Here is an 11,089-nt window from a genome sequence, read left to right as displayed (position 1 = left end):
GGGTAGAGTGAAAACGAAATACACTATACTGATGGGCGACTTCAATGCCAAGGTAGGCAAGAAGCAGGCTGGAGACAAGGCAGTGGGGGAATATGGCATAGGCACTAGAAATAGCAGGGGAGAGTTATTAGTAGAGTTTGCGGAACAGAATAATATGCGGATAATGAATACCTTCTTCCGCAAGCGGGATAGCCAAAAGTGGACGTGGAGGAGCCCGAATGGCGAGACTAGAAATGAAATAGACCTCATACTCTGCGCTAACCCTGGCACCATACAAGATGTCGACGTGCTCAGCAAGGTGCGCTGCAGTGACCATAGGATGGTAAGAACTCGAATAACCCTAGACTTGAGAAGGGAACGGAAGAAACTGGTACATAAGAAGCCGATCAATGAGTTAGTGGTAAGAGGGAAAATAAAGGAATTGCAGATCAAGCTACAGAACAGGTATTCGGCTTTAACTCAGGAAGAGGACCTTAGTGTTGAAGCAGTGAACAACAATCTTGTGGGCATCATTAAGGAGTGTGCAATAGAAGTCGGTGGTAACTCCGTTAGACAGGATACCAATAAGCTATCGCAGGAGACGAAAGATCTGATCAAGAAGCGCCAATGTATAATAATAATAATAATATTTGGGGTTTTACGTGCCAAAACCACTTTCTGATTATGAGGCACGCCGTAGTGGAGGACTCCGGAAATTTTGACCACCTGGGGTTCTTTAACGTGCACCTAAATCTAAGCACACGGGTGTTTTCGCATTTCGCCCCCATCGAAATGCGGCCGCCGTGGCCGGGATTCGATCCCGCGACCTCGTGCTCAGCAGCCCAACACCATAGCCACTGAGCAACCACGGCGGGTAACGCCAATGTATGAAAGCCTCTAACCCTACAGCTAGAATAGAACTGGCAGAACTTTCGAAGTTAATCAACAAGCGTAAGACAGCTGACATAAGGAAGTATAATATGGATAGAATTGAACATGCTCTCAGGAACGGAGGAAGCCTAAAAGCAGGGAAGAAGAAACTAGGAATTGGCAAGAATCAGATGTATGCGTTAAGAGACAAAGCCAGCAATATCATTACTAATATGGATGAGATTGTTCAAGTGGCTGAGGAGTTCTAGAGAGATTTATACAGTACCAGTGGCACCCACGACGATAATGGAAGAGAGAATAGTCTAGAGGAATTCGAAATCCCACAGGTAACGCTGGAAGAAGTAAAGAAAGCCTCGGGAAATATGCAAAGGGGGAAGGCAGCTGGGGAGGATCAGGTAACAGCAGATTTGTTGAAGGATGGTGGGCAGATTGTTCTAGAGAAACTGGCCACCCTGTATACGCAATGCCTCATGACCTCGAGCGTACCGGAATCTTGGAAGAACGCTAACATAATCCTAATCCATAAGAAAGGAGACACCAAAGACTTGAAAAATTATAGACCGATCAGCTTACTGTCACTTGCCTACAAACTATTTACTAAGGTAATCGCAAATAGAATCAGGAACACCTTAGACTTCTGTCAAGCAAAGGACCAAGCAGGATTCCGTAAAGGCTACTCAACAATAGACCATATTCACACTATCAATCGGGTGATAGAGAAATGTGCGGAATATAACCAACCCTTATATATAGCTTTCATTGATTACGAGAAAGCGTTTGATTCTGTCGAAACCTCAGCAGTCATGGAGGCATTACGGAATCAGGGTGTAGACGAGCGGTATGTAAAAATACTGAAAGATATCTATAGCGGCTCCACAGCCACCGTAGTCCTCCATAGAGAAAGCAACAAAATCCCAATAAAGAAAGGCGTCAGGCAGGGAGATACGATCTCTCCAATGCTATTCACAGCGTGTTTACAGGAAGTATTCAGAGACCTGGATTGGGAAGAATTGGGGATAAATGTTAATGGAGAATACCTTAGTAACTTGCGATTCGCTGATGATATTGCCTTGCTTAGTAAATCAGGGGACCAATTGCAATGGATGCTCACTGACCTGGAGAGGCAAAGCAGAAGAGTGGGTCTAAACATTAATCTGCAGAAAACTAAAGTTTAGCAATCTCGGAAGAGAACAGCAATTTACAATAGGTAGCGAGGCACTGGAAGTGGTAAGGGAATACATCTACTTAGGGCAGGTAGTGACGGCGGATCCGGATCATGAGACGGAAATAATCAGAAGAATAAGAATGGGTGGGGTGCGTTTGGCAGGCATTCTCGGATCATGAACAGCAGGTTGCCATTATCCCTCAAGAGAAAAGTGTATAATAGCTGTGCCTTACCAATACTCACCAACGGGGCAGAAACCTGGAGGCTTACGAAAAGGGTTCTACTTAAATTGAGGACGACGCAACGAGCCATGGAAAGAAGAATGATGGGTGTAACGTTAAGGGATAAGAAAAGAAGCAGATTGGGTGAGGAAACAAATGCGAGTTTATGACATCTTAGTTGAAATCAAGAAAAAGAAGTGGGCATGGGCAGGACATGTAATGAGGAGGGAAGATAACCGATGGTCATCAAGGGTTACGGACTGGATTCCAAGGAAAGGGAAGCGTAGCAGGGGGTGGCAGAAAGTTAGGTGGGCGGATGAGATTAAAAAGTTTGCAGGGATGACATGGCCACAATTAGTACATGAACGGGGTTGTTGGAGAAGTATGGGAGAGGCCTTTGCCCTGCAGTGGGCGTAACCAGGCTGATGATGGGGATGAGACACGTCCTACCGTGTCTTACCTGGCGTCAGCTTAACGAAGTGAAGTGCCGAGACTTCTGCAGCAACCAAAGAGTGGCATTGCCTGCGCGCTGCTGGGAACCCCAGGTGGCAGCAGCATTGCTCAGAATGAGCGGCAGGATGAAGTTTGAAGGGAGAAGGAAAGAAGGGCACGGCCACGGCAGCAAGAAGCGCTTTGCCAGCCTTGCTGGCTTGAAGGACGCCGGGGGTGGCAGAATACATGCACAGACAGACGCAGACCAGTGTCGTCTGCGTTGTCCTTCCCTGCTCTCTGCCCCGGCAGCACTCTCCGTCCTTCGTCGTTGGCAGGGCAACCACAGGAAATGCATGTGGCTTCTGCTTGTGCTAAAAAAAATGAAAGATCAATAAATAAATAAGTAACTCTGTAATCAGGAAAATTTTACAAGCCTTTTCATGCAAGAAAAATATGTCGGTGACTACTTATTTGCATAAAAGGGCAAATTCATTATAACGAAATTTCGATATATTGAAGTGCATTGCTCATTTTACCAACTTGTTATATCAACGTTTACCTGTACTACCAGCGAGCCAAAAGCAGGAACTTCACATGGGGTGCTTTCTTCTCTGTGCATGCCTGCTGCGTCATCATTAGAGAAAGCATTTTCTTCCCATTGCGGAAACTTTGTAGGCAAGCCACAAGTTGAAATTCTAGACTTCCTTTTTTGGGGTGCCTTTTTGGACAAATCTGCAGGAGCATTAAAGTAGACCATTAGAACAACAGCAGTTGTCAACACATGTTGATCACGCGGAATCTTGACAGTCTCACCATTGATAACCTGCGTGAAAAAACGTATGATATACTGTTTGTTAAAGTGCAACTTGGAAAGTGCTTATTTCATGTTAAGAGCCTTGTCAGCACGGGCAACTGCTCACCAACTGCTCGGCGCCAGACTGCAAAGCATTTTGGGTCCTTCATCATGGAGAACAGAGACATGGCGACGAGGCGTTCTCTATGAGACATACCCAGAGTTGCAGCGAGACGCAAAACAGTGGGTCTGCAATGGTTTCTTTCAGTTCATGCCACATTCCATTTCAAGCATAGTGAATGCAGTACTGACAGGTCGATGCTTTTGGCTCAAAGCAAAAACATCATGATGAGCAGTGGCTTATGTCTGGCACTAAATGAAAACAGCACGGCAAACAGTGCTACCAGAAGGCCTCTTCAGAGATGGCAGGCATGTGCATACCTGCCATCTCTGGCAGAAGCAGCATTCTCAGCTGCTGACTACTGTGCCACCGTGGCTGTTGCAGCAACATCGGGAACTGAAGAATCTTGTTTTCCCTGTCGGAGTAATAGCCGTTCGTGTCACCTACCCTTCTAGACACCATAACCAAACTGCGGATGTGGTGCGATGTCTTTGTTAGATCCCAAATGTGGTGTGAAATTCCTTTTCTACACTAATGAATTATGGTAGTCAATGGGGAAAATGGGGTAGGATCGAATATGATGTACTAGCGTGGTATATCAGAATCATTGCCGTGCCATTCGAGAAAGCTTGATATTGTGTGCAGTTCTGAGCATCAAGAGCATAGTTGGATGGTTGTGAGGTGCCTCAGCACAGCGATTCATTCGCAGTTGCCCAAGATCCTGTGCATGTAAGGTATAGAGTGCTGTGTATAAATAATAAAAATAAAAGCGACCATAAAGTTGCCATTGATTCTGGAATCTTCTGTCTCGTAATAATGCTCTGGTAACCTAATACAGCAGTTGTTTTGCAGTTTGCTCTTGATTCACACATTTAAAGCCCTGAAATTAGTGCAGTCAAACAAACTTCATTTTTAGTGCTTTTAAGCTGGAAGGTTTAGTTTAAAATTGTGAGGTCCCACTTATTGAAGGAGAAGTGAGGACATTGCAGTATGCAAAAAAAAAAAAAAGAAAGAGGACTCAAGATTATAAGTAGTCGCACTATTGCAACAATGGAATGCCACATTTGTGGAAGCCTTGATAAGTTTTTCAGAACTTTTTTCACAGCATTATAAAGTTGTACGCCACCTAACAACAATACTATATATTGCTTTTACATAATTTGTTGCATGCTTTACTACCCTGAGTTTAGCCATAATGCCAATGCAGAGCCCTTCCTGGATATACCGTATTTATTCGAATCTAGGCTGATAGCTTTTTTTTCAAATAATCATATTCCAAACTCTAGCGTCGGCTTAGATTCGAGGATTTTAAAAAAACGCGCCAGTTTTTCATTGAGACTGCTAAATATGGTGCATAGCTAACGACATCTAGAAAAGTCAGTATCGCAGCCGCTACTAGCCGTGCCAGTAGCCAGCCGTACAAAAGGGAGGTCGCCATTTTGACCTGTGTCGTGTCGGCCGTATTGGTGTGTGGCGAGGTGTTATCGTGATGACACCAAGCAGGAGATGCCACTACAGTGCCAGGTACTTTGATCGTGCGTGCCTTTAAAAAGTGCAGCATGTCTAATGCACTTGACGGTACCGAAGATAGTGCACTGTTTGAAGGTGACAGTGACAAGGAACACAGCAATGAGTCCAGCAGCGACGACGACGTTGAATGAGCTCTGCACGTTCAGATTCAATAAATGTTGTTTGCATTTTGTGAACGCTGTCCTCGCTTTTTTTGTGCGGCCTACATTCGAGGTAATATATATTTTTTTTGTTGGCTTCGGACTTTAGGGGGTCGGCTTAGAATCAGGGTCGGCCTGGATTCGAGTAAATACGGTATTTTTTCACACCTTGCAATGCGAAGCATCATTAATTCACCCTTTCAATATCACTGACATACTGGCACATTTCCATGTTTCTCTCCCACCGTGTAACTGATGACGTCGAATAGGAATGCGTGGACAATGCCAAGAGAGCATTTGCCATTATCTGTGTCATTTTTGCCCTTCTGCATAACCAAAAATAGACCATTGTGTTCGTTTTATGATATCCGATAAAAAAAAAAATCTGACGCGGAAAGTGTGTAACCTCTGAAAAAGCCCGACACTGATGAATTAAATAAACTTTTAGGGAACTGTCACCAGGGGGGATGTAATGTGGACACCACCTCTTTACCCCTGTGGCATATCTCAATAATCAGAGTGTTCATTCAGAAGTACTAGATAAAATCTTAAAGATTGTGCACAGTACAGGGCATGATTTTCTCCCACGGGAGTAATAGACACTTTTCGTAACTCGAAAGCTAGCTTTCTTTCAAAGGAGTTTGCCCAACTGAGGGCAGCACAGTAATATTTTTGTAGACAGCATGTACAAGCACAGTTTGCTTGTATTATGACGTGGAAAATGTAGGTCTGGCTCTAGTGATGAAAGCATGTGCAAGAGATAAGCCCCAGCATATGCAGCTAGTACTGCATTTAACTGATGACCACTGCTGCCATTAGTTGGGCAGATGTGCTGTGCAGAGATGCGCTTTTGAGTAGTGAATAGGGTCTATTGTCATGACTATTGCGTGCACTTGTTTAATGCTGCGTGCCCTGTACTTTTCCATTCAGGTATGCCAGTCTCCTTCACAAGGAAAGTAGTGAGCACAGAGGGTCAAATACATTCAAGTTTTTTTATAATTAGTCACATATGACATGAAAATAGCTTCTTTATGTCTGATATCCATTATAGGCAACTATTTGTCACATGCTGACATCTTTGAAAAATTTGAGAATTGCATTGTCATAATTTGTTATATCCATGTTCTTTATTTAATATTCAGGTTCAATTGTAAAGAAATTGTGCACAAACAGACAGTGATGTAATCATTGTGGAACAAATAAATGCTGAAGCTGTAAACAATTTTAAGAGTGTAGAAGTGTGGGCAGTTTTCATGAAGGCCAGAGGTGTTACAGCTAAAATATAAATGGGAGGGTAAGCATTGGGACAGGGACATCCAATGGGTTTTTGGCATGCAATTAGAGAGAGAAAAAAAAACAGAGCAACATAGAATATGAATCAGTGGCATGTTTACTTAAACCCTTAGCCCATAGAATGTGTAATGGAATTAGACCAGCATAAACTAGAATAATAAACACATGTATGGTGGCTTGTGCCACGACAGTGTTTCACAGGTGAAGCTCTGAGTGCCACTCATAATCATTGCACCCTCAAGCGTACTAGTATTGGCACGTTTTTGGCGTGGGCTTTGCTTGACGTAAAGGGGGTGAGCATGTGTATTTTTGATGCGCGACTTCATTTTGGGAGATCCTAACTGCACTGCTCGAAGTGACAGCTGTTCACAATGATGTCAAAGGCATTGCCTCATCAGCTCTGCTCTGCCCGAGGAGTGGATGTGTTCATAGCTTTCTCTTTCTTTATTCTTGTGAATTCTGGGCATCTGAAAGAAATAACATGCATGTGTATTTCAGCACCCTAAATTCAGCTGCCCGGTGAAGGACATTAGCACGCTATTATGACAGTAGCAGCTATGCTGTGGCACTGCAGTGTTTGCCTTCAAATTTGCTACAGACAGAGGGTGATGCTGAGTGAATGTGTTCGGGCATTGCATTGTTGTTCAAGATGCCACAAATACGCATGCCAGCGCCGAGAGTGCCTGCTGCAGCACCACATGCCTCGATATTGAATTAATGAGGTTTTGCAGTATGTCAGCATAATGGTCTTCTGCAAGTGGCACTCAAATTTAATCTCTGCCTTGTCACTGTAATGAGAAGCAGGAACTTGCTAAGTGAAAATCTATAATGTAGTGCATAGTTTTGAAAAAATCTGGACATAGGAGGAACATCACTGCATTTCTTGTGACAGCCAATGCCCACCTGCCTTTTATGTCATCGCCAACTGCTCAATCCAGCAATAAGGCTTCATACAATGTTTGCCTTGTATAGACTGTTTCAAGAAAGCATTAGAGTGGGCTGTCGGCATGGGTGTCATCTGAGAACAGTAACCGGTGCTTGGTGCATCTCTATCATCGAGTAAGTGTCAAAGCAGTTGTACAAAGTCATTTGGCATGTCGCAAGTACAGCGGCCTGAAAATTAGCATATGCAAAACCACAAAAATCATGCAGATTCTGTGCACTGTGGGACTCTGTTTAAGCTAGCTATGGTGAACCGGCAAGACGAAATGGTGCATCTTTGATAAGAGTAGCACCTATATGGGTGCTGTTCTTTATTGAGCTAATCAAGACAACTGCTACCATGATCAGCATATTCCAGGAGGCTTCACCAGGAAAGCTTTGCCTTTAGAATGGCTTGTACCACAGTTCAAGGTGGTGGCACTCTTGGCACTGCAGGCCTCTTGTACGGCACTGCTAGCACATTAGTGAACAGTGCCACCTATGGTGGAGGCTTAAGTCATAGCATGCGAACCAGACTACGCTTCTGCAGATAATATCCAGGGCGTATGCTGCAGTTGTGTTTTGTTTCAGTTTTGGGACGTTTACTGTTACTGACTTTGTGAACCTGAAGCATTCAAAAATATACCACTGACCACATGTGCAGTCGATTGCTGGTTTTCAATATCGATGCATGTGAATGTGCTGCTAACTCTGACATTAATTAAACGTTTAGAGCATAAGCTTTACTTTCAGCACCATGAAGTGTACCTGCCAACTGTGACATGTTCCATTTGCATCTCGATCCTCTTGCATTAGATTTTGTAAGTGTTTTTCACCCATGTCGCTTTTTTGAGGCTGCAACCAAATTGCTTAAGTTCGATTATATGTCTGTGCATTCTGCACTGCCCTCTGTCACACTCGGACTTGTACAACAAGCTGCAAGGATTAGCCGGAACAAGAATACAATGAGTATTATTAATTTCACATTACACAACTCATGATCGGAAGACGATCACTAATTAAAATAATTTGCTTAGACCAGAATATGTCACAGAAAATATGTGGCAAAATAAAATGTACCATAACTGTTCTTGGAGCGGTTTTTCATTGCTGTTGTGGAGGGCTTAGCATACGGAGAAACTTGTAATTTCAAGTTGCCAGAGGCACTTTTGAGACTTCACAGGACAAAGCTAAGCCTACACAAGTCCACAGACATACTTTTGCTAGTGGGGAACAGCTAGTTTTCGGTACTCATGTACACAATACCACTATGGGCATCAGTAATACTGTGCTGCCGAATCTTATTGCATTTTTATGCAGCTGTCCTTGCATCCCATGACACGAAAGAGTGTTCAACATTTTTCAGTACATTGGAATGATATGAGATCGGAGCCGAAAAATTCCGTCATAAGCCACCTCACAATAAATGTTGTCATCAATGCGATTAGCATTGAGGCAATGTAGAGACACACCACGTCAAATTGTTCTCTTCTGCGGAGCCAACTGCTTCAATTTTCTGTTCCTGACATCTTCATCACTTCTCCGTAGTTCAACGCCTCTCACTCAATTTGCGCTGTGTTCTTACTCTGTTCACTTTTTTTCTTCATGCTCAGCTGCTTCACATGCCCAGTGTCACGTACCGAATGGCCCAAGTTGTCTATACCCAAACTGTCTATTCAGGCCCATACACAGTGGCCCCAAGTTGACGTGAAAAAGGTTAGAAATGGACATGATACCGCAATGTGTGTGAAGTTACCAAAGACAGCTAATATCAATTAAGCAACAGCATGACTCTGAGGCAGCAAACATACACCCTGCCGAAAGCAGCTAGAAGGTCACATGTTACTTTCCATGAAGATGCTGAGAGAGGGTACAGCAAATCTGAGTTAGTAGATTTTGTTCCGCTCAGATTCCAAACCATACTGTGAATTTCCCATTGTCACTATATTTAATGTCTCTTCCTGCTACTTCATCTCATAAGCACACACTCAGGTGCCTATATAGCAGGTTCCTGAGAGTTTGTAGCAAAATAGTAACTTGCGAAATGTAAATTATCTATAACCACGCCATGGTCCCAGCACTTCTCCTTAAAGGAGAAGTGCTGGGACGTGGAATAAACTCTGAATAGTAAATACTTTCTTCAGGAAGTGAAGCAACAGGAAATGGACCTGGAAAAGACCTAATCGAGAAACAAGAAGTTAAGTATATTTTGTACTGTCTGCAGATTCCAGCATAATGCAGGGTATCGAAGTATTAGGTAGGGTGAAAGGCAGTTATCATAGGCTAGTAAGGTCTAGGATTGCTCATAATTTGAAGAGAGAATTCAGGCTGGTGCTCGCAAACAAATATGCCGCTCTAGAACAAGAAGATGCAGATAAAAATAGGTTATGAATTAAACTCTTAACTATGCTGATTTCAGAAGCAGCAGTTGAGGAGGAAAGTAATGCACCAAGGCAACCAATAAGTAGGCTTTCCCAAGTAACAAAAGATCTAATAAAAAAGTGACAAAGCAAGAAAGTATCTTACCCAAGAGATCAAACAGAATTCACTGAGCTGTCAAAGGTGATAAACAAGAAGAAAGTAAGCAATATTCGAAAGTATTAAATCGGAAAAATTGAGGAAGTAGTAAAATATGGCAGCAGCATGAAATCAGGGAGAAGAAAACTTTGCATAGGACAGGACAAGATGTATGCAGTGGAAGATAAACGGGGTAATGTTATCAGCAATTTTGATGATATAGTAAAAGCAGCAGAAAAATCTTATACTGTCCTGTACAGTACCCAGAGCAGCCATGTAAGCTTCATTGGAAGTAGGGATCAACAGGATACAGAGGATCCTTCTATACATAGCGATGAAGTTAGAAGGGCCTTGTAAGACATGCAACAGGGAAAAGCGGCGAGAGTAGATGGAATAACAGTCAATATAATCAAAGATGGAGGAAACATCATGTTTGAAATGCTTGTGGCCCTTTATACGCAATGCCTCACGACTTCAAAATGTACCAGAGAGCTCGAAGAATGTCACCATTATACTAATACACAAAAAGTGAGACGTTAAGGAATTGAAAAATTATAGGCCCATTAGCCTACTTCCAGTATTGCATAATATATTCACAAGGATAATTTCCAATAGGATCAGGGCAACAATTGACTTCAATCAACCAAGAGAACAGGCTGGCCTCGGGAAGGGATATTCTGCAATGTACCGCATCCATGTCATCAATGAAGTAATTGAGAAATCTGCAGAGTACAATCGACCTCTCTATATGGATTTCATAGATTATGAAAAGGCATTTGCTTTAGTAGAGATACCAGCAGTCATAAAGGCATTATGCAATCAAAGAGTGCAGGAGGCATACGTGAATACCTTCGAAAATATCTACAAAGATTCCACAGCTACCTTGCTTCTCCACAAGAAAAGTAGAAAGATACCTATAAAGAAAGGGGTCAGGCAAGGAGAGACAATCTCTCAAGTGCTGTTCACTGCATGCTTAGAAGAAGTATTCAAGCTATTAGACTTGGAAAGCTCAGGAACGAGGATCATTGGTGAATATCTCAGCAACCTTCAGTTTGCAGGTGGCATACAGTAGATTAGACTTCCATT

This window comes from Dermacentor andersoni, chromosome 9, assembly GCF_023375885.2.
Source record: "Dermacentor andersoni chromosome 9, qqDerAnde1_hic_scaffold, whole genome shotgun sequence".
NCBI classification, from domain to species: Eukaryota; Metazoa; Arthropoda; class Arachnida; order Ixodida; family Ixodidae; genus Dermacentor; species Dermacentor andersoni.
The sequence above is the reverse complement of the archived record's forward strand: the minus strand, read 5'-3'. Positions refer to the sequence as shown.